At 35.8% G+C, this 26,508-nt stretch overlaps 1 protein-coding gene across 8 annotated transcripts in view; it reads right to left on the bottom strand.

Annotated features, from left to right (window-relative positions):
- Positions 1-26,508, bottom strand: part of LOC115232440 (innexin unc-9) — a 677,230-nt gene that overhangs the window by 72,632 nt on the left and 578,090 nt on the right. The window lies entirely within an intron of this gene.

The raw sequence follows: 26,508 nt of genomic DNA, 5'->3' as shown, positions 1-26,508 counted from the left end.
TACCGCATTCTACATCACCTACATAAATTTGAAACCTTTTCACAGAGTATCAGTGAGCCCTCGACATTAGCAGTGAGAATATTATCAAAGGAAGTATTACGAAACAAAAATGAAGGATGTTAAGGAGATAAAATATATGGAACCGGACATAATTTCGGTAATAATTCACTATTTATTTTTTTACTTTTGCTTTGTATTTGTATTATATCATTATTCTTTTGAAACGTAACTTGAGGCAAAGTAAATGATTTTTAATATAAACATTATGAAAATTCTGTATTAGCATTCAAAATAAAATTTTTAATTCTAAATCTCTAGTTCTGTTTAAATATCTAGTTCTATTTTAATATCATCTAGTCAACTATTTATTAATATGACATAAAGTTGGATTCCTCCACCACCATCACCATCACCACCACCTCCCATTTTCTTCTCATATTTATCCACTTAAATATTCATAATGCTATAAATTTATAAGCTATAAACTAATTGCCTATTTTCAAATGTTCATTCGCCTTTTGAAGATCAGAAACGGCAATAACAACAGCAATAATAATGGCTGTGAATTTTGGCATGAGACCAGTAATTTTGGGGGAGAAGGGATAAGTCTATTACATCAACTCCGGTACTTGATTGGTACTTATTTTATTGACCTTGAATGGACGAAAGGTAAAGTCGACCTTGGTGAAATCTGAACTCAGAATATAAACAGCCAGAAAAAGTGTGGTTTAGCATTTTGCCCGACATGATAATGATTCAACCAAATTGCCAGCTTAATCATAAAAGTAAATAATGATAATAACGACAATCATAATCATAATAATAATCTTTTCTGATATAGGCACAAGGCCTGAAAATTGGTGGGGAGGATGTCAATCGATTACATAGATATCAATGTGCAAACTGGTAATTATTTCTTTGACCCCATGAGGATGAAAGGCAATGTTGACCTTGGCAGAATTTGAACTCAGAACGTAAAAAGTGGATGAAATGTTGCTAAGTATTTCTGTCCAGTGTGCTAATAATAATTCTGCCAGCTCACCACCTTGATGATGATGATGATGATGATTATGATGATGATAATAATAATAATAATAATAATAATTTCAATACAGTAACCATCAGAGCATCACAGCAAACCACAGCACATACCCAAGCACACAGAGCTGCACTCGGTAGTGAACTGAAAGCACCTTATAAAAATAAAACTATTGAATAATAATAATAATAATAATAATAATAATAATGGTTTCAGATTTTTTACACAGGTCAAGAAAATCTAGGATGGGGGTGGGTGTAAGTTGGTTACCGCAACCCCAGGGCTTGACTGGCATTTCATTTTTGTTGAACTTGGTGGGATTCAAACTCAGAATGTAAAGAGCTAGAAGAAGTACTCTAAGGCATTTTGCTTTTGGTACTTGAACGATTCTGTCAATTCATCACCCTTATAAAAAAGAATTAATGTTTCTGACAAGATAAAAGGCCAGCAATTATTATTTTTTTTTTTTTTGCTTTTGGTGGGGGTGTAGTTGATCAAAGTGACCCCCAGTACTAGATTGTTACTTTGTTTTATCAACCCTGTAAGGGTGAAAGACAAAGTCGGCCTTGGTGAACATTATATCAAAATATCGCAATCATTTCTTTTACTGTCCCAAGGGCATCAGATGAGGCAACATAACAGGGAGGGGTAACAAAGAGTGCATAAGATGAAGCTTCCACATAACAGAATAGTAATAATAATAATAATAATAATAATATCTTGATATGAGATCACCATGTCGCTCACAAATGGTTGTGATGCATGTGCCTGGTGTACCCTTATCAGACGGGTAGTCATGATGGGTATACTGGGCTTCGTATATTTTACCCCAGTGTCACTTTGATGACATGCACTTCTCTCTCACTCAATAATAATAATAATAATAATAATAATTTCAAATTTTGCCACAAGTGTTCATTGATCCCAGTATTCAGCTGGTACATATTTTATTGACCTGAAAGGATGAAAGGCAAAGTCGACCTCAGCAGAGTTTGAACTCAGAACATAGCAACGGGCGAAATACTGCTAAACATTTCGTCCAGCATGCTAACGATTCTGCCACCTCACCACCTTAATAATAATGATAATAATAATAATAATAATAACAACAACAACAATGATAATTCCTAATAGAGATACAAGAACATGAATGTTTTGGGACAAGGGAGCAATGAATTAAATTAACCTCAGTATATCACTGGTACTTTTTTTTTTAATCAACTCCAGAGCGATGCAATCATAAAGTTGACCTAGTTTACCAATTCTACCATCCACCACCCTACACAACAACAACAACAACCATTTCGTAAAAAGGCACAAGTTCAGGTATTTCAGTTGGGGGAGCATAGGTAATTAAACTGAGCCTGGTACATGATTCGCTGTTGCTTTCACAAGTCCCTATAGTGTAACTAATCCTCTTTTCTTAATGACGTAGTAGTAGTAGCAGCAGTATTAGCAGCAGTATTAGCAGCAGCAGCAGTAGTAGTAGTAGTTGTTGTTGTTGTAGCAGCAGTATTAGTAATAGTAGTAACAGCAGCAGCAGCAGTAGTAGTAGTAGTTGTAACAGCAGCAACAGCAGTAGTAGTAGTAGTAACAGCAGCAGTAGTAGTAGTAGTAGTAGTAGTGGTAGTAGTAGTAGTAGTAGTACAGCAGCAGTAGTAGTAGTAGTAGTAGTAGTGGTAGTAGTAGTAGTAGTAGTGGTGGTGGTGGTGGTGGTGGTAGTAGTGGTGGTAGTAGTAGTAGTAGTAGTAGCAGTAGTAGTATCAGCAGCAGCAGTAGTATCAGTAGTAGTAGTAGTAGTAGTAGTAGTAGTAGTAGTAGTAGTAGTAGTAGTAGTAGTAGTAGTAGTAGTTCAGAGTTATTTACAGGAGTAGGTTAAAATTGATCAATCCAGCCTGCTACATGACTGCTGTTCATTAAACTCTTTGGGTGCACCCAAGACAAGATAACTAAAAGTGCAAACTAAAAAAAAAACAAAAGAGGAACTTCTGCTGTGCTTGAGGCCTTCAGACAATGCATTGTGGTACGCAAGAGGTATTTAGAGTTTTGAAAATATGACTTTGGGCTTTAGGAAATTCATAAAATAATGATGATGAAATTATTGTATACAGTTCCCAGGTGCACCACAACTTGTCAAAAAGTGCATATAAAGCATATGCAGTAATGTACAAATGTCTGGAAAGCGAACAATGTATGAGTCAGATACATGCTTGCGTGTGTACGGAGGGGAGAAAATCAGGTGTAGTGTTGGTGAATCTCAGGAAGCATGGAAGTTTTGAAGGATGCAGTGCTCCGACAACTAACAACTGATGCCGGCAGTCTGTTCCATGCTTCAGCAACTCTTAGCGTGAAAAAATCTTTCCGAAAATCATGGGAGCTGTGCTGTTTTCTGACTTTGTAAATATGTTCTAAGTATCCAAGACATGAGATTAAGAGATTAAGCTTAAAAAGTAAAATCATTATGCTTTATTGTATAAAAGAGCATGAATAAACTAAGAGAGTGCATATAGAGTATATGCAGTAATGTACAAATGTCTGGAAAGCGAACAATGTATGAGTCAGATACATGCTTGCGTGTGTATGGAGGGGAGAAAATCAGGTGTAGTGTTGGTGAATCTCAGGAAGCATGGAAGTTTTGAAGGATGCAGTGCTCCGACAACTAGCAACTGATGCCGGCAGTCTGTTCCATGCTTCAGCAACTCTCAGCGTGAAAAAATCTTTCCGAAAATCATGGGAGCTGTGCTGTTTTCTGACTTTGTAAATATGTTCTAAGTATCCAAGACATGAGATTAAGAGATTAAGCTTAAAAAGTAAAATCATTATGCTTTATTGTATAAAAGAGCATGAATAAACTAAGAGAGTGCATATAGAGTATATGCAGTAATGTAAAAATGTCTGGAAAGCGAACAATGTATGAGTCAGATACATGCTTGCGTGTATATGGAGGGGAGAAAATCAGGTGTAGTGTTGGTGAATCTCAGGAAGCATGGAAGTTTTGAAGGATGCAGTGCTCCGACAACTAGCAACTGATGCTGGCAGTTTGTTCCATGCTTCAGCAACTCTTAGCGTGAAAAAATGTTTCCGAAAGTCAAGGAAGGAGCTGTGCTGTTTTCTGACTTTTGTAAACATGTCCACGGGTGTTAGATAGGTGGAGTTTGAAAAGGTGCTCAGAGTTATTGTTTGTAAGACAATTTTGTTGTATACAAACAAGCACGATTAATATAATAAAAATAAGCAACAGGTGCAGGGGTGACTTTGTTGTAAGAAGCTTGTTTACCAAGCACATGGTTCCAGGTTCAGTTCTATTGTGTGACACTTGGGCAAGTGTCTTTTACTATAGCCTCAGGCCGACCGAAACATTGGGAATGGAATTAGTAGAAGGAAACTGAAAGAAGCCAGTCAAATATATACTCTTTTAGTCTTTTACGTGTTTCAGTCATTTGACTGCGGCCATGCTGGAGCACTGCTTTTAGTTGAATTAAATCGACCCCAGGACTTATTCTTTGTAAGCCTAGTACTTATTCTATCAGTCTCTTTTGCTGAACTGCTAAGTTACGGGGGCCTAAACACACCAGCATCGGTTATCAAGCGATGTTGGGGGGGACAAACACAGATACACAACATATACACACACATACATTTCAAAATGTGACTACGAGTGTATCGTTGGCGATTTTTTTTTACTCTGTCTTCCCTTCCTTGGATCTTTCCTTTTCTTATGTTTCTGACAAAGATTTCCGTTCGAAACGTTAAATCCTCCTTCTTTCTTTTCTTTCCTGATCGTCCAATAACACTATACTTGTTCCACGTTCTCGTGTTGTTGTGTTTTCTCTTTGTGTTTTCATGTTTGGATTAACTATATATGATGATATATATATATATATATATATATGTGTATATATATATATATATATATAATATATATATATATATATATACACATATATATACACATATATAGACAGGCTTCTTTCAGTTTCCGTCTACCAAATCCACTCACAAGACTTTGGTCAGCCTGAGGCTATAGTAGAAGACACTTGCCCAAGGTGCCACGCAGTAGGACTGAACTCAGAACCATGTGGTTCGTAAGCAAGCTACTTACAACACAGCCACTCCTGCGCCTATATATGTATATATAAAAGGCGGCGAGCTGGCAGAAACGTTAGCACGCCGGGCGAAATGCGTGGCCGTATTTCGTCTGCCGTTACGTTCTGAGTTCAAATTCCGCCGAGGTCGACTTTGCCTTTCATCCTTTCGGGATCGATAAATTAAGTACCAGCTGCGCACTGGGGTCGATGTAATCGACTTAATCCGTTTGTCTATCCTTGTTTGTCCCCTCTGTGTTTAGCCCCTTGTGGGTAGTAAAGAAATATATATATGTATATATAATAAATGAAATTATTTTATGTGGTTAGACAATTTAGTGTCTATTTTTCAGCATATTAGTAAAGAAATTTTTTCTTTGCTCTTGTTTATAATTGTATTTATAATTTTCATCTTAAAATGTATTTTTCATATGCTGGCCACTGATAAAATAAAAAAAAAAAATTATCCTTATATTAGAAATGTATGCATATATATGTGTGTGTGTATCTTTGTGTCTGTATTTGTTTCCCACCATCACTTGACGATTGGTGTTGCTGGGTTTACATCCTCTATTTTAGCAGTTCAGGAAAAGAGATTGCTAGAATCAAGAGTGGCTGTGTGGTAAGTAGCTTGCTTACAAAGCACAAGGTTCTGGGTTCAGTCCCACTGCGGGGCACCTAGGGCAAGTGTCTTCTACTATAGCCTCGAGCTGATCAAAGCCTTGTGAGTGGATTTGGTAGACGGAAACTGAAAGAAGTCCGTCATATATATGTATATATATATATATATATATATATATGTGTGTGTGTGTATGTTTGTGTGTCTATGTTTGTCCCCCCAACATTGCTTAACAACTGATGCTGATGTGTTTACGTCCCTGTAACTTAGCGGTTCAGCAAAAGAGAACGATAGAATAAGTACTAGGCTTACAAAGAATAAGTCTTGCTCAACTAAAGGTGGTGCTCCAGCATGGCCACAGTCAAATGACTGAAACAAGTAAAAGAGTAAAAGAGATTAATTCATTCGACTAAAAATTCTTCAAAATATTGCCCCAACATGACTAAAGTCTAATGACTGAAACAAGAAAAAAATAATAAATAAAAGAAAAAAGATAAAAGAATAGTCATTGTTTACATATTTTTCTAAGTTCTTTTCTAACTTTCCAACTCTAATACAGAATGTTTTTTAACCCTTTACCATTCAAATTTTTTTGTCAAAAGTACTTCTTATTCATTCACATTGGTTAGAATTAACCCTTTCATTACAAACCTGGCCAAAACCGGCTCTGGGTCTGTAGTACAAATGTCTTGTTTCCAAAAGCTCTGAATTAAAATCTTCCACCAAATCTTAGTGACAATTTATGTTCCTAATACTAACTGAATGATAACTAAGTTACTTTACTAAATTCTTTGTTATATTTAAAATAATTGAAAGAAACACAGAGTATATCAAAAGAAATACAGTAATGAAAGGGTTAATGACATGTTGTTTTGTAGTTTCAAGATTTCAACAGTGTATTTGTATATTTTAAGAATGACATTGTAGGGTAGGTATGAAAGGTTGCATGTATGTATGTTGTGTATCTGTGTTTGTCCCCCCACACTTCGCTTGCTGGTGTGTTTTGGTCTCCGTAACAGAAGACATTGGTGCAGTCTTCGGCATAGCCAGCTCCTTGTCAAACCGTCCAACCCATACCAGCATGGAAAGTGAATGTTGAATAATGAATAGTGATGATGAATGCAAAGAACCAGAACAAATGCTGCAAAGCATTTTGTCTGCCCATTCTAGCAATTCTGTGAATCCACCGACCTTGATTCCAATCCAGTGCAACCGAACATCAACTAATTCTAGAAACCCACTAATAAAACATTTGATTTGAGATTTGCAACTGGAAGCTACATTGGTGATTTATTCACCTCCAGTATTTTGGTAGCTATTAAATGCTTTAAATCGACTTGGAGCACAAACACAACACTAACAAAGTAAAAAAAAAAGGTATCAAAGATTAAGTAAAATAGCAACAAAGAAGAGGAAATAGTTGAAACATGAGATTGGAATCACATGGAGAGTCGCTCGACCTGTTGCTTAAGATATCAAGGTTTCATAGAGAACGTTGGCTCAATACCAATATATTCTCTCACTGCCTAAAGAAAAAAGAGAAATTATCCATAACTAAATGTGTTACATGTGCAATATTGTTAAGGAAATAGTGATACTAAATGCTCACTTTTCTAACTAATCCACCCACATCTACAACCTATAATGATGATGATGATGACACCGATCAAGTACTGGAGTCAATGTAATCAACAAACCCCACCGCCCACTGAAATTGTTGGCCTTACGCCTAAATTTGAAACCATTATTATTATCATTATTATTATCATTATTATTATTATTATTATTATTTTGATGATGATGATGATGATGATGCCGGCAAGCTGGTAGAATCATTAGCACACCAGACAAAAGGCTTAGTAGTATTCTGCTTGTCTTTATGTTCTGAGTTCAAATTCCACCAAGCTTGTCTTTGCCTTTCATCCTTTTGGTGGTTGATATAATGGGTGGGTGGGGGTTGTCGATATAATTAACTATCACCTTTCCCAAAAATTTCAGGTCTTGTGCCTATTGTTGATAGGAAAATTACTATTAGAGCAGTCGACTGTCAGAATCATCAGTGCTTTGGACAAAATGCTTAGCAGTATATCATTTAGTTCTTTACATTCTGAGTTCAAATCCCAGTAAGGTCAACTTCACCTCTTGTCATTTTGGGGATTGGGAAAATAAATAATCAGTTAAGGACCGGGATCAATGTAATTGGCTTGCCCTCTCTCCTCAAAATTGCTGGCTTTGTGCCAAATTTTGAAACCATTATTATTGTTGTTATCATTATTATTTTGTTTCTTGTAGTATAATCAGAAAAATACAGCAAGGCATTTTTTTCTGGTAGTCTAATAGTAGTTCTTTATATTCTGAGTCCAATATTGCCTTTCATATTTTCTGGTTTAATAAAGTACCAGTCAAATACTTGGGTCAATGTAATCTCTCTCCTCAAAATTGCTGGCATTGTGCCTAAATTAGAAATCAATTTTATTATTATTCTTGTTGTTGTGGTAAAGGACATGGTAACAACAGTAGAAGATAGAACTAAAGTGTTACAGTATTTTACTTTCATTCTCATCAGTTCCAAGTTAAAAGCCCTCGACTCTAAAATGGTTACCATCAATAGTAGTAAAACTGTTGGAACAAATTCTATTGTGTCTGGGGAGAGTCATTTTCTTTTTGTGCCTTATTATGTAACACATTAAACGGTAAAATTTCCACTTATTTCTTATTTTATTTTCCGGAAATTTTTGTTGCATCTTGCAAAACTATTGAAAAGGTTGCAACGAAAATTTTAGGACAATAAAAATAAGAAAAACGTGGAAATTTTACCAGTGACTGTGTTACATAATAAGGCACAAAATGAAAATGACTCTCCCCAGACACAATAGAATATGCTTCAACACACGAACTCATATAAAGAATCTTGCAAGCCAAATCCCAAAACGAAATACTTGGAACAAATTTGTGGTTGTATTTCTTACCTGAGAACACTATGCTTGTTGAAACAAAAAGAAAAACAAAAATCATTACTATTACCAGTGCAGCTGCTATTGCAGCTACTACTGCTAAGCATCGCCACTGCCACCACCATCATCATTTCTATGTCTACATCATCTGTGTTGGCATGAATTGAATGAGACTTCTTGTGGCTCGATGGCGGTGAGCTGGCAGAACCTTTAGCATGCAGGGCGAAATGCTTAGCAGTATTTCATCTGCTGCTATATTCTGAGTTCAAATTCCGCCGAGGTCGGCTTTGCCTTTCATCCTTTTGGGGTCGATTAAATAAGTACCAGATATAATGAGATGAGACACAATAGAGGCAACAAATGAGAAAAGTGTCAGGGAGCTTAGGTAGAGTTGGTATGCAACTTGGTTAGTTTAGAGGACCATGGGTCATTGTGGAAGCACTCCGTCAGTTACGACGACGAGGGTTCCGGTTGATCCGAATCAACGGAACAGCCTGCTTGTGAAATTAACGTGTAAGTGGCTGAGCACTCCACAGACACGTGCACCCTTAACGTAGTTCTCGGGGATATTCAGTGTGACACAGAGAGTGACAAGGCCGGCCCTTTGAAATACAGGTACAACAGAAACAGGAAGTAAGAGTGAGAGAAAGTTGTGGTGAAAGAGTACAGCAGGGTTCACCACCATCCCCTGCCGGAGCCTCGTGGAGCTTTTAGGTGTTTTCGCTCAATAAACACTCACAACGCCCGGTCTGGGAATTGAAACCGCGATCCTATGACCGCGAGTCCGCTGCCCTAACCACTGGGCCATTGCGCCGCCCCATGGGCCATTGTAGCAGTGATAGAATAGATGAAGGAAGAGACACAAAGGCTATAGTTTGGTGCCAGTCAATCCGGTAGCCTTCTTTTAGATGTGATGCAGGATGTTTGTGTATATGTGTAGCAGCAACACTGTTCAGGAGTGAGGAGTACTCCACTGTATACCTTAAATACACCAGAGTACTCCTTGATATGGTTTGGTTATTGTTCATATTTATAACCAAAACCCCAGCTATTAACAACACTGCCAGTAGTTCCATTATTTCAATTCTAAGTCATTGTAAATTTCTACTTTAATCATAAAGCAATCAAGATATCAATGAGAATATAAAAAATGGTATATGAAATAATAAAGGTTACCATCTAGCAGTTTTAATTTGGTTTCTTTTGAATCATTTGCTAGTATAGGTTGGCCCCCCAGAGTATTGTAGCCTTACCTCTGTGAAATATAATTTTTGATGCATGTACATATGTCACTTATTATCTACACTGGTTTTGAATTATTGCCATATTGGCCTTACTATATAGTCTAACCACCTACTCGGTCATGCTTGTGAATATTTTCCATCGTTGTCAAAACCAACAAACATAGATCAAATTTTGACAGCACATCTTGACGTTCACAGTACATTCTACTATTTAGAGTTTAGATTTGTTTTTACAACTTTTTTTTCTTTTTATTGTGGTCAAACATTAATCATGTGTAGTTGAAATCAAGCATTCGATTTCTGACATTGATTCAGAAGGTTTGAGCCATTGTTGATTTTAATGTGTGCTTATGTCTAGGCTGGTGTCAGCAGACCTAGGATCAAATGCTGTCCAAGCCTAAGGTGCGTGGCTTAGTGGTTAGGGTATGGGATTCATTATTATAAGAATGTGGCTTTGATTTCTGAACTGACTGATGACATGTTGTGTTCTTGAGCAAAACACTTCATTTCACATTGCTCCAGGCCACTCAGCTGGCAAAATGAGTAATCCTGCGATGGATCGGTGTCCCGTCCAGGCACAAAATATAAATGCCATGAAACCAGAAAACTGGTCCTTGTGAGTCAGCATGACCTGAGAAGGTAACCTTTACTTTTACCTTATTAAAAACGAATCGTGGCCGATGCCAGCGCCGCCTTGACTGGCTTCCGTACCGGTGGCATGTAAAATGCACCAATCCGATCATGGCCATTGCCAGCCTCGCCTGGGACCTGTGCAGGTGGCACGTAAAAAGCACCCACTACACTCACGGAGTGGTTGTCAATGTTGTAGTCTTTCAGTGTTACCTCTTATAGTCAAAACCACAACAGCCATGAAACTTCTCATCTTATTTATCTGCATCTACATTTTCCTCTGCATGTGTGTGTGCGTGTGTGCATGCACACATGTGTGTGTGTGTATGCACACATGTGTGTCTTTTAAGACGATATGGTATGAAAGAGATATTGGTAATTATTCAGATGTACTATTATTACTTAGGTAAATGAACATTTTGTTTTGAAATATTGTGGTTCCTAAGATAGAACCTAACATTATTATGGCATAGTGGTTAAGAGCATGGGCTACTAACCCCAAGATCCTGAGTTCGATTCCAGGAAGTGACCTGAATAATAATAACAACATAAAAAAATGTCCTAGGAATGAGAACCCAGGTTCGAAATTTCTCCAAGACACCTGATGAAAGCTGGAGAGTTTATCAGCCGAAATGTTGTGTTAACAACAAACAAGATGAGGACAAATATCCATCAAATGTAAATAATGTAAACTAACATTATTATCAGTAACAAAGAAATAGGAAAATTATAATATTGAGGCTTTTTGTGGACATTAATGAAGTGAGTGAAATGTCTGGTTCTAGTATAATAATAATAATAATGATAATAATAATAATAATAATAATAATAATAACAATACTAATAACATTAATAATAATGATAATAATAATGATAATAATAATAATAACGATAATAATAATGATAATAATAATAATAATAATAATAATAATAATAATAACAATGATAATAATAATAATAATAATAATAATAATAATAATAATTTTTAAAAAATGAACGAACTAGTGAGTTTAGTTTAATGGCCTACCAATGTATACTATGAGTTACTTTGCCCTAGGAGTCGGGAAGACACTCAGCAAGAAATGGAAGCAAATTTGAAAGAAGAAGAAAAAAAAGATAACAATAATAATAATAATAATAATAATAATAATAATAATAAACAAGGTAGCAATAATAATTTCTAACAGATCTAAGGAGGGAGGGAGATACAGTTGATTATATGAACCTGATTTTATGACTGGTATTTATTTTATCATCCTCAAAAGGATGAAAGACAACCTTGGCAGGAACTGAAATATCAGCTTAATTATAATAATAATAACAGAAGTGTAATTAGTAGGAAGTGATGATAATAAAAGGTGGAGATAGGATATTGGATGTAACAAAAATAAAAGAAAGAAGTATGTCAGGTTTGACAAAAATGCTAAAGTGATGTCAGAATATAAAGTTTAATCATGTATAGAAACAACAAGAGGTTGTTGAAATAGCATACATAGCATGAACATCCAGGATGGTGCAACAGAATTAACACTGAAGCTTTTATGTAATCAATGAATCCACTCACTCTTTCTCCATCAGCCAATCAAATCACAGGCGTTCTTTAATATGATGACGACATTTTATGTAATTTATACGACTTAAAACGTGTTGACAAGACAGGATAGTCACGTCTAGGAATGGTTGAAAATATTGAAAATAATACCACAAAAAAAAAAAAAAATGAAGAACAACTCAACGAGGAAAACCTCTTTGTGGTTATAGAACCTGTTAGAAATAACAGCCAAATTTGAAATATCTTTCATAACAGATTTGCTTGAACAAGAGAAACCTGGGTCTAAACAACAAGTATACAAAACCAGAATTGTTTTACGATACAACTATAAACAAGAACTTAAGTAAAGTCTTATAAATGCATATTGTATTGTATTGGCATCCTTTCTGTCTCGGGAGACAATGGAGTTGCGCATGAAGTAGTCTAGTCCGGCTTTTATATTTCATGTCCTGATACATTTCCTGCTGTGGCTGTGTAGTCCTATCCTGGACAAACACTCCCTCTGGCAGGTACCGCAAATGTAGCGAAGACTGTTCCTGGCTGGTTGTAATGCCATAGTCTCTTGTTTACGTCTCTTCCTTTCTTTCCATTTCTCCTCTCTCTCTCTGTCACTCCTTTGTATTCCCTCTTTTACTGTACGTCGCCATTCTCCACGGTTGCCTATGTACCTGATGCATATGTACCTGACGAAGTAACAATGAACCAGTGTCTTTGAGGAAGTGCTAACGAATCAATGAATAACAATGATTTCTCACATTGGTATGTAGCCACAATTTATAGGGAAAGAGTGTAAGTCAACTTAGCTAACAGCAGTATATGACAGGTACTTATTTAATTGATTCCTGTGGGGTTACAACACAGAATCTAAAAAAAAATAATGATGACACTCATTATTTCTTTTTTGATTTCCTGGCCCTGTGGTAACAGTAACGAACTTTCAAGTCATAGTAACATTCCTAAAGGGTTATATTAACATTCCTAAAGAAGTCGTTCGTTTGTTCGTCGTTTAACGTCCGCTTTCCATGCTAGCATGGGTTGGATGATTTTGACTGAGGCCTGGCGAACCAGATGGCTGCACCGGACTCCAATCTTGATCTGGCAGAGTTTCTACAAATGGATGCCCTTCCTAATGCCAACCACACCGAGAAGTGTAGTGGGTGCTTTTATGTGCCACCGGCATGGGGTCAGTCAGGCGGTACTAGTAACGACCTTGCTTGAATCTTTTACACATGCCACCGGCACAGGTGCTAGTAAGGCGATGCTGGTCATTTTAATAAACAGCAAATGTGAGAAAATACACACACACACACACACGTTATTTAATATTTAAATGAAGTATATTTCTTTTTTTTATAGTAATTAAATATATATTCTTTTATATTCTTTTATGGTGATATGCCGTGCTTAAGAAGACCCATCAAGTCACGTAAGATTGTTGTCATGGCTGATATCAGTGTTGCAAAACTGGCCTGTTAAAAGCACGATTTAAACATTGGGCAATATGCTGTGCTTGTGAAGACCTGTTGAGCTGAGTGAAATTGTAGTCATGGTTGATGCTAGTGTCGTCTGAGTGGCACCTGTGCTGGTGGCACGTAAAAAGCACTGTTTGAGCATTGGGCCTCATGGAGGCAGTGAAAAGGTGATCAAGACCTTTGACAATATATTGTGTTTGTGTAGACCTGTCAAACCAAGTAAGACCATAGTTGTGACCGATGCTGGTGTCAGGTCATTGGTACCTGTGCCGGTGGTACGTAAAAAAACATCCACTACACTCCCAGAGTTGTCGGCATTAGGAAGGGTATCCAGTCATAGAAACTTGACCAAATCAGATCAGAATCTGGTGCAGCTTCCTGGCTTACCAGTTTTCCGTCAAATCATCCAACCCATGCCAGCATTGAAAGGAGACGTTAAATGATGATGATAATGATAGTACATCTAATAGATGTTAATCTGCTTTGCTGTTTAGCCCTTTAGCATTCAAACTGGTCATATCTAGCCAAAATATTCTACCTGTTTTATGTTCAAAATGGTCAGATCTGACCTCTCACACCAACTCTACAATATCATTCTAAAATTTAACTGTTACCGCATACAAACTCCCAAAGTTACAAAATAACACATTATTAATTAAAAACAAAGTGACTGAACAAGCATTGCTTTTGACAAAATAATGTGAATGCTAACGAGTTAACCCAATGTCAAAGAATAAAGCATGCCTATGGATGAAGGATTATGGTCAGCAGTGACAATCTAGTCTTTTTAGGGCCATATTGTATCTTGGGACCACCGTTATCCTTTAAAATAGTTAGAAAGTGGTTGGGAGAGATTTATCTGAATTATTTAAATTGAGATATTTCTCCTGATTAAATATGAACAGAAGCAAATTAATTACAGCGAAAAAAGCCACAGATATTGAATTAGAAAATATTACTACTTAAACATTTGTGTAAATATTGCACAGACAACAGAGAACACTACAAAATTCTTTGTACTATGCTTTAGTATGAGCATGAGGGCAAAGAAATCACAAAGTATTGACTAACATCATTAGAAAGCAAAGTAAGAAATTATATAAGCAAATAAAAGAAATATCAGGATAGACTTACATGATTTAGAATACATGTTATATTTCCATTAGGATTTGGCATATTAGCACATATCACACTGGTGTTGATCTGACAGTGGTCCAACACAAAATGAGTAAGGCAGTGTGCTGAGGAACAGAGGATGGGTTTACTATTTACCACTCCTACACATATAGGGCCTGATTCTCAAAACCTATGTATGCAATGAATCAGACAAGCCTTTGTAAATTACCTACAAGAATACATATTGAACTATTCATTGTGTTGAGATGGATAACTAACAGAACGTTTCCTGATAGGTTTAAGGTGGGGCTGTGCAAACTAGAGAACAGTTACAGAAAAAGGAAATGACAAATCTTTCCATCCTAAACTATATATGTTTATATTTAAAAGGAAAGCTAACCATTTACAAACGTCAAAGATTTAAAGTGATGAGATTTATCTCTCCAGTTTAAATAGATAAATATCGCCTGGAGTGGGTTTGAATCTATAGGAGACTGTTCTAATTTGTCTTACAAGAGGAGCTACGTCCTGAAAATTAATGAATTACTAATTGATTCCATAGCTGTAATTCTATGTGCTGATAGCTTATAATACCACCATTTGTAGCACTTACTTAGAATTAGGTGGACTTGGATGCTGAGAGTGAAGTGTCTTGCCGCTGACAAAATGAAGAACAAGTGAAAGAATGTAAAGTGCTGCACTCTTTTATCTATCAAGTCATAAATAAATCGAAAAATAAATGTGAAAAAAATAGAAATATTCCCCTGCTGAACACGAGAAATAATAGGTCTTTTCTCTTTAATATTCCTACAGAATTTAATATCATGCGATTTCAGGCTTGAATATTACTTGTTTTTATTTGTAAACCTATTCTTCAAAGCTAAAAAAATGACAACTATAGCATCAACAGTGATATTGAATTTAGTTTAAAGATTTCTTCATATCGTACAAAGAAATCCACTTAAGAGAAATATAGTGTAGAGAATATATGTAAACTAATATACAGAGTATTAAAAGTAAAGAGAAGCACCATAAAGATAGTAGAACACTGTAGTTTATGCACTCTATAATTATCTATTCTGAACAGTAAAGATAATAGGCCTGTTATAACACTATAATGTAGAGACAATATCTAGTGTTGCCTGGTTTATTGTAGTAATAATGTTACACTGACAATATTTGTTTTGCTGAAAGAATAAGTAAAGTCATCACCAGGGTATTTTACACCCTCTTCTCCATTTTTTTTTCTCTATAGCTTACTCCAGCCATCATTCTCTTCCTACCAGTAGAAAAATGAAGAAAAATCTATTATTTAACTTGCAAACAAGAAATCTATAGTCTTATGGTCATGTATATTGTCAAGTAAATCTGTTATCTCATAATAAAAGTTGAAATGTTTCTTTCACACCAAATCAGTGACAGAATATAATACCACATAATAATCGATACCAAATAATCGAGGCGGCAAGCTGGCAGAATCGTTAGCATGCCGGGTGAAATGCTTAGCGGTATTTGGTCTGCCGTTACGTTCTGAGTTCAAATTTTGCTGAGGTCGACTTTGCCTTTCATCCTTTCAGGGTCGATTAAACAAGTACCAGTTACGTACTGGGGTCGATATAATCGACTTAATCCGTTTGTCTGTCCTTGTTTGTCCTCTCTGTGTTTAGCCCCTTGTGGGTAGTAAAGGAATAGGTATTTCGTCTGCCGTTATGTTTTGAGTTCAAATACCACCGAGGTCGACTTGGCCTTTCATCCTTTCGGGGCCGATTAAACAAGTACCAGTTATGCACTGGGGTTGATATAATCAACTAAATCCATTTGTCTGTCCTTGTTTGTCCTCTCTATGTTTAGCCCCTAGTGGGCAATAAAGAAATAAGAAACGTTAGCACCCCGGGCGAAATGCTTAGCGGTATTTGGTCTGCCGTTACGTTCTGAGATCAAATATCGCCGAGGTCGACTTTGCCTTTCATCCTTTTGGGGTCGATAGATTAAGTACCAGTTACGCACTGGAGTCGATGTAATTGACTTAATACCTTTGTCTGTCCTTGTTTGTCCCCTCTATGTTTAGCCCCTTGTGGGCAATAAAGAAATAAGAATATGATACCACATAACATGTTCCTCTCAACCATTCCTTTGTGATTTTACAGTAAGAAATTTTGTCTAAATTGTTTAGAACTTGTATTGCAATTCCGGATTTTAAAGTTCTAAGCATTTTCTTAGTTTACTTACTATTTAACACTGACCCAGAGGATGTAGAGGCACATGGCCTAGTGGATAGAGCAGCGGACTCGCGGTCGAGGGATTGTGGGTTCGAGTCTCAGACCGGGCGATATGCGTGTTTATGAGCGAAACACTTAAGCTCCACGCGGCTCCAGCAGAAGGTAATGGCGAACTTCTGCTGACTCTTTCGCCACAACTTTCTCTCACTCTTTCCTCCTGCATCTTGCAGCTCACCTGCAACAGACCAGCGTCCCGTCCATGTGGGGAACCTATACGCCAAGGAAACCGGGAAACCAGCCCTTATGAGCCAGGCACGGCTCAAGAAGGAACAAAAAGAAAAAAAAAACAGACCCAGAGGATATGATGCATGTGTATGGATAGTTGTATGATAGTGAGGTAACAATTTCTGTTCACCTCCAGTATCTTACAGTAGTAATTACACATCACACCCTTACTAATCCCTATCACAGCAGGAGTTGTTTTGTTGACCAGATGGTATAAGAAAGCATTAGGGCGGCGAGGTGGCAGAAACGTTAGCACACCGGGCGAAATGCTTAGCGGTATTTCGTCTGCCGCTACGTTCTGAGTTCTAATTCTGCTGAGGTTGACTTTGCCTTTCATCCTTTCGGGGTCTATTAAATAAGTACCAGTTACGCACTGGGGTTGATGTAATCGACTTAATCCGTTTGTCTGTCCTTGTTTGTCCCCTCTGTGTTTAGCCCCTTGTGGGCAGTAAAGAAATAGGTATAAGAAAGCATTATAAAGAAAGTAAAACCTGAAGCTGTAGTGTTCATATTTTCCTGAAGAACACTAGTAGAATAAATAAAGTGGATCCAATTAAGATACACAATCTTGGTTTGCTGAGCACTTATTGTTTCTGCAGATAAGTAATAATCTGACAAAATCATGATAGAAAATGGATGTGCAGATTAAATTAATTAAATGTCATTTACTTAGTAAATTTCTTTACTTTGAAGATTGAAAAGACAACTATCTGTAGCAGTGATTCTAACATTATTTAATGGTACAAAATCTGAGGGAAGTAGACTGATATGGTTTAAGGGGAAAGAATAAAGCCAAGTGGATAAAGAATTAGAGAAGACAACCAATGATATTTTCATTTCTGTTTTGTGATACAAAGGAGAATACCAGTTAGAGAAAGGTTAGTGGTATGTATGAAGAAATAGGAGGTTGAAAGAGAGAGTTTCATTGGGCAAAGTGTTATGATGAATATATATGTATATATATATATATATATATATATATATATATATATTGGCCTGCTCGCTTAGCCAGCGGGGTGGCGTCATTTGAAGGCTAAAACAATGCGAAGCGCATTGTGACCAGCGATGTGTAGCAACATCTGATAACCTGGTCGGTCACGGTGATCAGGGTGATATATACATATGTGTGTGTGTGTGTGTGTGTGTGTGTGTGTGTGTAATCAATCTGCACATATATGTTTTATTTATTATTTTGCACATTACTTAATCATTGTTATATGTTTTATCTTATATTTAATCTTTCTATAAGATGTAATTTTTTTAAATGGTATAATTTAATTTTTCATTATTGAATTGATAAAAGGTGGTTTTTCCTAATTTATATATATATATATATATATATTATATTTTGTGAAATTTGATTTAGTATTTCTAAATTGAAATTTTCCCTGTAAGTTTGGAATAATATTCCCTCATATTATTATTATTATTATATATATATATATATATATATGTAGGTCCCGGGTTGAGTCGGGGTTAACCACAGTAAATAAGGTACTCAATACATAGCAGAGTAAAGTAATTTATTTTATAGAAGGAGCTTCTACAGGACTAGAACTGTTTCATTCAGATGAAATCTTCAGGAAGCTCCTGAAGATTTCATCTGAATGAAACAGTTCTAGTCCTGTAGAAGCTCCTTCTATAAAATAAAATATATATATATATATATATATATATATATAAAAATAATGAGGGAGACAAATTAATATTAATTTAATTAACATCAATTTAAAACCAGTAGCCCAGCATACAAAAATCTGAAAAATCAGAGAAAATTCTAATACATGTGTATATTCAAAGGGCAAGACCGCTAGGTAGTTGGCCATATGCTAGAAATAGATCACTAACGTTGGTGATCTATTTCTAGCATACGGCCGACTACCTAGCGGTCTTGCCCTTTGAATATATACATATATATATATATATATATATGTATATTGATTTGCCTAATAGTGGTTTTATCTCTAATTTAATTTAAATATATATATATATAATGTTCTAAGGTATGTTTAGTTATTACAATGATAAATCAGGCTCTTTTATGTCTTGGAATTAATACTTTTATCTACTTGAAAATATATATTACAAACTTTAGAATATTGGTCAAGAATTTTACAATAGGAAATGATTAATGAAAGCAACTACAAACTGGTGACATGAACAGAGAAATAATTCAATTACAGCAAAGCTTATCAGAATTATACCACTAAAAATTACTCTTGTTATAATCAAGTAATCAACAATAACGAACTGTATATAAGAGAAACTAGCATTAAGTGGTAACAATATAAAGAGAAGAGGTTATTACCCAGACTAAAGCATTAGATTCCAAAAGCATCCGTATAATAAGGATGAGCTTCCTAATTAAGAACCATTAGGCTCTACGCAATGAGCTATGATGCTTATAGGCTATATTTGATTTACGATGTGAATTCTGAGATGGCCTCTGAGATGTGAGAACATGATTCTAATTTGAAATGAGAAGAGAAAGCTACTCTTCTGGATGTAGTCCAGCAGCAAAAAAGAAAAATCATACGGAGTGAAGGTAATAGAAAGAAACATATATGTAACTGAATTGGTGTGGCAGGGAATAAAAAGGTGTGGAAAATAGTAAAAAAAAAAAAAAAAAAAAAAAAAAAAAAATAATAATAATAATAATAATAATAATAATAGTAATAATAATAATAAAACAAATTACAGTAGGAAAAAACTTTGCTAAACAAATCATCATTTTCTTTTATGTTTTTACATCTGTTGCTCTTTATGTTCAATGGATTCAGCTGGAAACTGGCCTTGAGCCAGCTGCCCTTTACTCATTTCCTGTTAACCTCAACTCATTTGCAGGATTTCCTTGATCTATCTGATTATCTCACATTATTCACACCACTACCACCACCACCACCACCACCACTGACAATTTCCTTATTGCAGTTTCTATGGAAGTTGCTAAGAATCCCGAGGCTTCCCCCCCCCTCCATAATTAGATCACATATATGAAGGAATTTTACAGCTTTGATAAACTATTAGAAGACAAGCAGCTTATGGGAGGTGATATATAAAAGTAATAACAGGAAAGCAATAACAGCTGTCTTGACAATCTAATCTACACCGTTATATACAAAAAGACAATTTATACAGTGGTACATTTTGCCTTATTATTGGGATTACTTAAATGTGCTAATAACTCAGAGAACGATTATAAAGTAGAACTTCATAGTTAATTCATTCTTGTTTGAGACTATTTGATGTTAGAATTGCTACCTGACAATTCTGTTCGGCAATGTCAAGTCATAAAGAATAATATTGAAATTGTAAATGAAAATTAATGAGAAAAATAAAATTAAGAGTGCTAATGTTAATTTAAACTTTCAACCTGACAAAGTCGCGGAGATGAGAGATAAATTCCAAAATGGAAGAATGTAGAAACAAAATAGTAATATATATATAGTAATTAGAGAAATGCTTTAGACAGTTTAGTATCATTAACAAATACTACCATAAACTAAAGTTTAGCTAAACTGACAAAACTAATATAACTCTTTGCCTGTTCCCCTACCCGAGGAAAAAAATGGTTAAAAATATTAAAACCAATCATATTATTGATAAAAAAAAGTTAGATCACCAAATTTCCACTGTAAAGTTTTCCACAGCTCATAATTTTTCTATTATTGTGATCAGAAGAAATTTTCCATTAAGGCATGAGATAAAAAGTGACCTCCTGTCTATCAATTTGAAGAGTCTTAGAAATAGATAACAAGAAAGATAATGATATTTTTCAGCAGCTCATATGTTTTATGTATCCTTCTTTGACAGAAGGACACAGAATACTAACCATCAACTGACATATTCAAATTCTGTTTAACCAACTTTCTATAACAGCTTTATTATCGCTCTCCTATTTTCAGTACATTTTCGTCTGAGCTGACATGTTTTATGCCCATCATGTTTTATATTTCTTTATTGATAGAGTTGAAAGTAATTGTATACAAGAAAATATTTCTAATCTTGCTTTGAAATTACATAGGTTCTTATTTAGATTCACATGTTCTATCCTAAATTTATAATATCAAAACTATTATAGTGGAAATTTAGAAATATTTTCGGATCTTTTCGGTTTGAACGGCAGTTTTTTCTAGCGGTGTCATATGAAATTGTCACCCATAATTATGACCCTAGTATCGATCTATTGCATTTCAATCTGTTCTAGGGTTAGGGTTAAGGGTGGGGGGAAGGGTATCTTTTTTTTCTTCACAAATGTAAATAAACCCAATCTGTTTCTTAAACGAGGGACATATTCATATGGCACAGAATGTTTTTTACCTCAATAGACGTCAGTGATTGGTTGAAATTGAAGAAAAAAACAACAAATATCTTACAAACCATAGAATTTTCTCAATAAAGCCAAGAGAAAAAGATGGTTTATAAACACATTCTACCAGTATACGAAGTTTAAAAGTATTTAGTTACGTGGAAATTATTTTAAAAAACTGCCGTTCAAACCGAAAAGATCCATATTTTCTTATCACAAACTTGTTCATTCATATGGTACCATATATAAAGCATATTACAGCATTTACCCCCACCTACACAAAAAATCTTTTTCAGTTTTCTCACCCTGATTAGTAAAAAGCCCCAACCTTCTGACTGTGATGATTGTTTGTATCCCCTTCAGCAGCTCATACAGTTTATCTAACAGACACTGCTCCTCTGTATCAGAATCTTGGCAACAACAGTAATAAAAAGTCATAGCAAACACCTATAACACTGAAATATAAGACGAAATGGAAAAAGAAGATACAGAATCTAAAAGTTGGAAATAAGTTTAGAGAAATTCTAATTGATGCATATGACTGTCGTAGAAAGACTTCGATATCAGAGGTGACAGCTGGGGATTTCTATGAAATAACCTGCTTAGGGCTACAGATCAGACACGTGACTGAGGCAAGGGATCGTGGTGGTGGAATAACACAGTTGATAGGGAAGTAAAGGCTAAGGGACAGACTTGTAAAACCTAGAACTTAGATAGCAGGGAGCATTTCCAAATGGCTAGAAGGGCAGTGGGAAAAGGTGTACTTGGATAAGGGTGAAGCAGAAAAGAAGAGGTTTGTGCATGTTCTGCACTGTGAAGAATAGAGGCACAGAGCTTTCAAGATTGTGAGACAATTTGTGAGGGAGAATTGGGACATTATTGGCAAGTGGTGTACTCAGAATAAGGAAAGCATTCTTATTGTTGATATGGAGAACAAGAAAATGGTATGGAAGTGTTATTATGTTCTTATGAGGTTACCGAGTAGGGACAATGCAAGGAATATCTCATGCTGACCTTACAGAGGGACCAGCAATTCAAGCTGACAGGAATGCAGACATAAAGTGATTAAAGGCATGTAAAGAGGGAAAGCTGCAGGATTCATCTGGGATAGCGCAGAGATTCTCAAAATATCTGGTAAAGTAGGATACATGATTACCAGCTGGATAATTAATGAAATTATACAAGAAGCTGCCATACACAAGAACTAGTGTAGTACTATCATTGTAAGCTGCTACAAATTCAAAGGAAATGCCTTAGAAACAGCTATATAGGAATCAGACTATTGGATCAGGTTATGAAGGTTTTGGAACACAATTGATCCATAACAGAGTAGACCTAAAAAAGATGCAACTTTGCTTCACACTTGAAAAAAGTAGCATGGATACAACCTTTCTAATGAGGCAATTACAGGAGAAATATCTAGCAAAGAGCAAACCATTATTCCTAGCTTTTACTGACTTGGAGAAGGTCCTACCTTTCCAATCTTCTATAGTTATCATCCCTTAACACTTGTTCTTTATTATATTCATCCTCTCATCCAAACCATCTCTCCCCCACCAATACACTCCTGTAACCTCAACAAACCCACACTTCCTGTTCTCCTATCCCTACTCACTTCTGTTCACCTGTATCTTGTGGGTTCACCCAACCCAGACACCTCATCACCGCTATCTTATTTCTTTCCAGTTCCACCTTGGCCACTCCCACCCTCTTTCCTAAAATGTGAACAGTTATGTAGCTCATCTATTGCAAGAAACCGGTTCTATTCTGGTCCCTCCTATCACACTTTAGCCCCTCATACCACTTTACTGTATCTGCACCCAGTCAATAAGAGTTCTTGGTAAGGTGGTGAGCTGGCAGAAATTTTAGCATGCTGGGCGAAATGCTTAGCAGTATTTCTTCTGTCTTTACATTCTGAGTTCAAATTCCGCCGAGGTCAACTTTGCTGTTCATCCTTTCAGGGTCAATAAATTAAGTACCAGTTGCATACTGGGGGAAATCTAATCAACTGCCATCCCACTATCTCCAAAAAAAATGTTAAGCCTTGTGCCTAGTGTAGAAAAGAATTGGGGGTCTTAGTCACATGGATTGCATGGCAGCCTCACAGATGCTGGTGCCTTGAGAAAAAACACCCAGTACATGCCATAAAGTGGTTGCTATTAAGAAGGGCATTCAGTCATAGAAACTATGTCAAAGTAAACACAGGAGCTCAGTGTAGTCTTTGGGTCTGTCGGATCTTGTCAAACCATAGAATCCATGCCAACTTGGAATGTGAATGTTAAATGATGATGATGATGAAATTTATCTAAAATTTGTTTATTTGTATTAGTAATTAAAAATAGATTTTTATGACTATGATGTAATACATTTTGCACAAGACAATACTTATGAAAAATCTGATTCATCATCATCATCATCATCATTTAACGTCCGCTTTCCATGCTAGCATGGGTTGGACGATTTGACTGAGGTCTGGCGAACCAAACTCCAATCTGATCTGGCAGTTTCTACAGCTGGATGCCCTTCCTAATGCCAGCCACTCCGAGAGTGTAGATGGCCAGTTTGGTGGAACTGGCAATGGCCATGCCCAAATGGTGCTTTTTATGTGCCACCTGCACAGGAGCCAGTCCAGCGGCACAGGCGATGACCTCGCTCGAATGTTTCACATGCCACTAGCACAAGTGCTAGTAAGGCGATGCGGTAACGATCACGCTTGAATGGTGTGTTTAACGTGGCATCGGCATGAAGGCCAGCTCAACAAAATATCAATACCATTCCACTTTATCAATTCAGCGACCCACAATTTCATGGTAGGGAAACCTTCAGATAGTTGTTGCTGTTTAATCTCAAGTCAGCCTTGACAGAGTGTGCTTTAGATTAAAAGTTGCTACAATTATGAACATCGGTCTTTATATTTTAATATTGTATACTAAAGTCTACAATATCCAATGTATCCAACCTTAATATGATAGGATGTGGTACAAGGAAGATTTGGTTGCAAATCAAGAAACACCTATCTTTATTTAGAGCTTTAGTCGAGAGAGGAATGGCAGTATCTATGACTCTTTGCAGGATCTCTGAGACTTGTAGTAGAGACGTTATTCTGAAACTGGAGACTTAGCTTGGTTGCTTGCAACAGAGTGACATCACTAAAGGTAGCCAAAGGTCAGAGAGGGCTGTGCAACCAGATGGTGTATTAAAAGCAATAAGAGGCTTTTCTCTTTAGTTTGTTTATAGATTGTGTTACTAAGAAGTGGAAAAATGAATAACTTTATGACAATAGAAAATATCTAATCCTAAGTTTCACATTAGCATCTTTTAAGATAAAAAAGAAAAAAGAACTTGTTTAAGAAATAGTTTTCGCTAATGAAGAACACTTTATTTATAGCAGTCTTAAATAACATCCACACAAAATGGTTAATATTGAATGGCAATACACTAAAAGCATTTCTGAGTGTTGATATTGTTCTCAACATATTTGAAAATAAATTCTGGAAGTTCCAGAATACATCATCATCATCATCATTATCAGTATCACCATCATCATCATCATAGATGGAAATTCTATAGCACCAACACAAATGGCAATAAAATTTTATTTTGTTGTAAGCAAATAACAAATATCTATTTTGTAACCATATATGTTTTATAAACAAGGAAGACAGTTTTTATTCCAGAAGAAAAAAAATAGAGAGAGAGAGAGAGAGAGAAAAGAAAGAAAAAGAAATATGGTATTGTAAGTAAACAGTAAGAAGAGTCGTTTGACATTCAAGAGAAAGTCTTATGTAATAGAAATGGTATGTTAATAGTATCAAAGTTAAATCATCATATATTTTGTTAGTTTCTAACATAAAATGTGTTGTCCAGAGTTTTGCTTAATAACAATAATTTTTTTTTTTCCTCCAATTTGCTATTTACTATTTGGTTTGAGTCCAATTTCACTTAAGTCATTAATAATATCTAACATTTATATTTCTTGATGTACCATATTTTTGTGACAAAAACATCTGCAAATGAAGCTGCTGTTTTATCTCTGAAATGTTGGAACAGGTTGAAACAAGTGTGAACAATGATTAATTATGTAATACACCATACAGTAAATGACATTACCAATTTAGCAGGAACAAACATACTTAGTTTAAATTGGCAGTGAAAACTGTCTTGGGTGAAAAGCCTAACTTTTTTGAGAACACATCTTCAACCGTTGTGATTTTGGTTCTTACTTAGAAACTAACTCCTAAGACCTTTCATTGGTATACTACAAGCACTTTTATCTAATTGTGTATGCCTTATATACATTCAATGATGTACAAAAAGTGCATTTTTTTTCTTTCTAGTTTTAGCTCAGAGCTGTGGCCATGCTGAAGCACCGCCGTTTTGTGCTACACTGTTATTACTAAGACCCTCCTCTAATATGTGGCACTTGGTGAAGAATGGAATTTGATATAGTTACCCTCATTTCCACCTCTTGCCGTGAGGTAGTTTTCAACTGGGACTCTCGACAGGAAGAGGTCCAGCTTTGCTTTAAAAAACCCTACATCTACTTTGTGCAAATTCCTCAGACTCTTTGGGAGAATATCAAAAAGCTGTGGGCCCTTGAAACCCAGGCTGCTGCAGTAACTGGTCCTGAAACGTGATGGTATTGCTGGGATCTTTGGCACTATGCAGTGTCAACCCGTTCTGGCATTGGTGTAGTTTTCAATGCCAAAATTTGGCACAATTCCTTCCAGGATCTTCTAGATATATATTACTGCATACCTGTCCCATCTTCTCTCCAAAGACAAAATGTTTTTGCAAAGACAAAATGGAACCAAAATTAATTATATCGCACAAAGCACGACATAGGTATAAATAAATAATTTTGTTCAAAAACATAATTTGTTGACCAAATTATTAATTGAAACATTATTCTTATTTGAAACCATTTTGTTTACCTGGCTAGGTATACAAAGTTACACTGAAGTATTTGATATGATAAAACTCT

Source organism: Octopus sinensis, linkage group LG2 (genome assembly GCF_006345805.1).
Source record: "Octopus sinensis linkage group LG2, ASM634580v1, whole genome shotgun sequence".
Taxonomy (NCBI): domain Eukaryota; kingdom Metazoa; phylum Mollusca; class Cephalopoda; order Octopoda; family Octopodidae; genus Octopus; species Octopus sinensis.
This window is presented reverse-complemented; position numbering and strand designations above follow the sequence as displayed.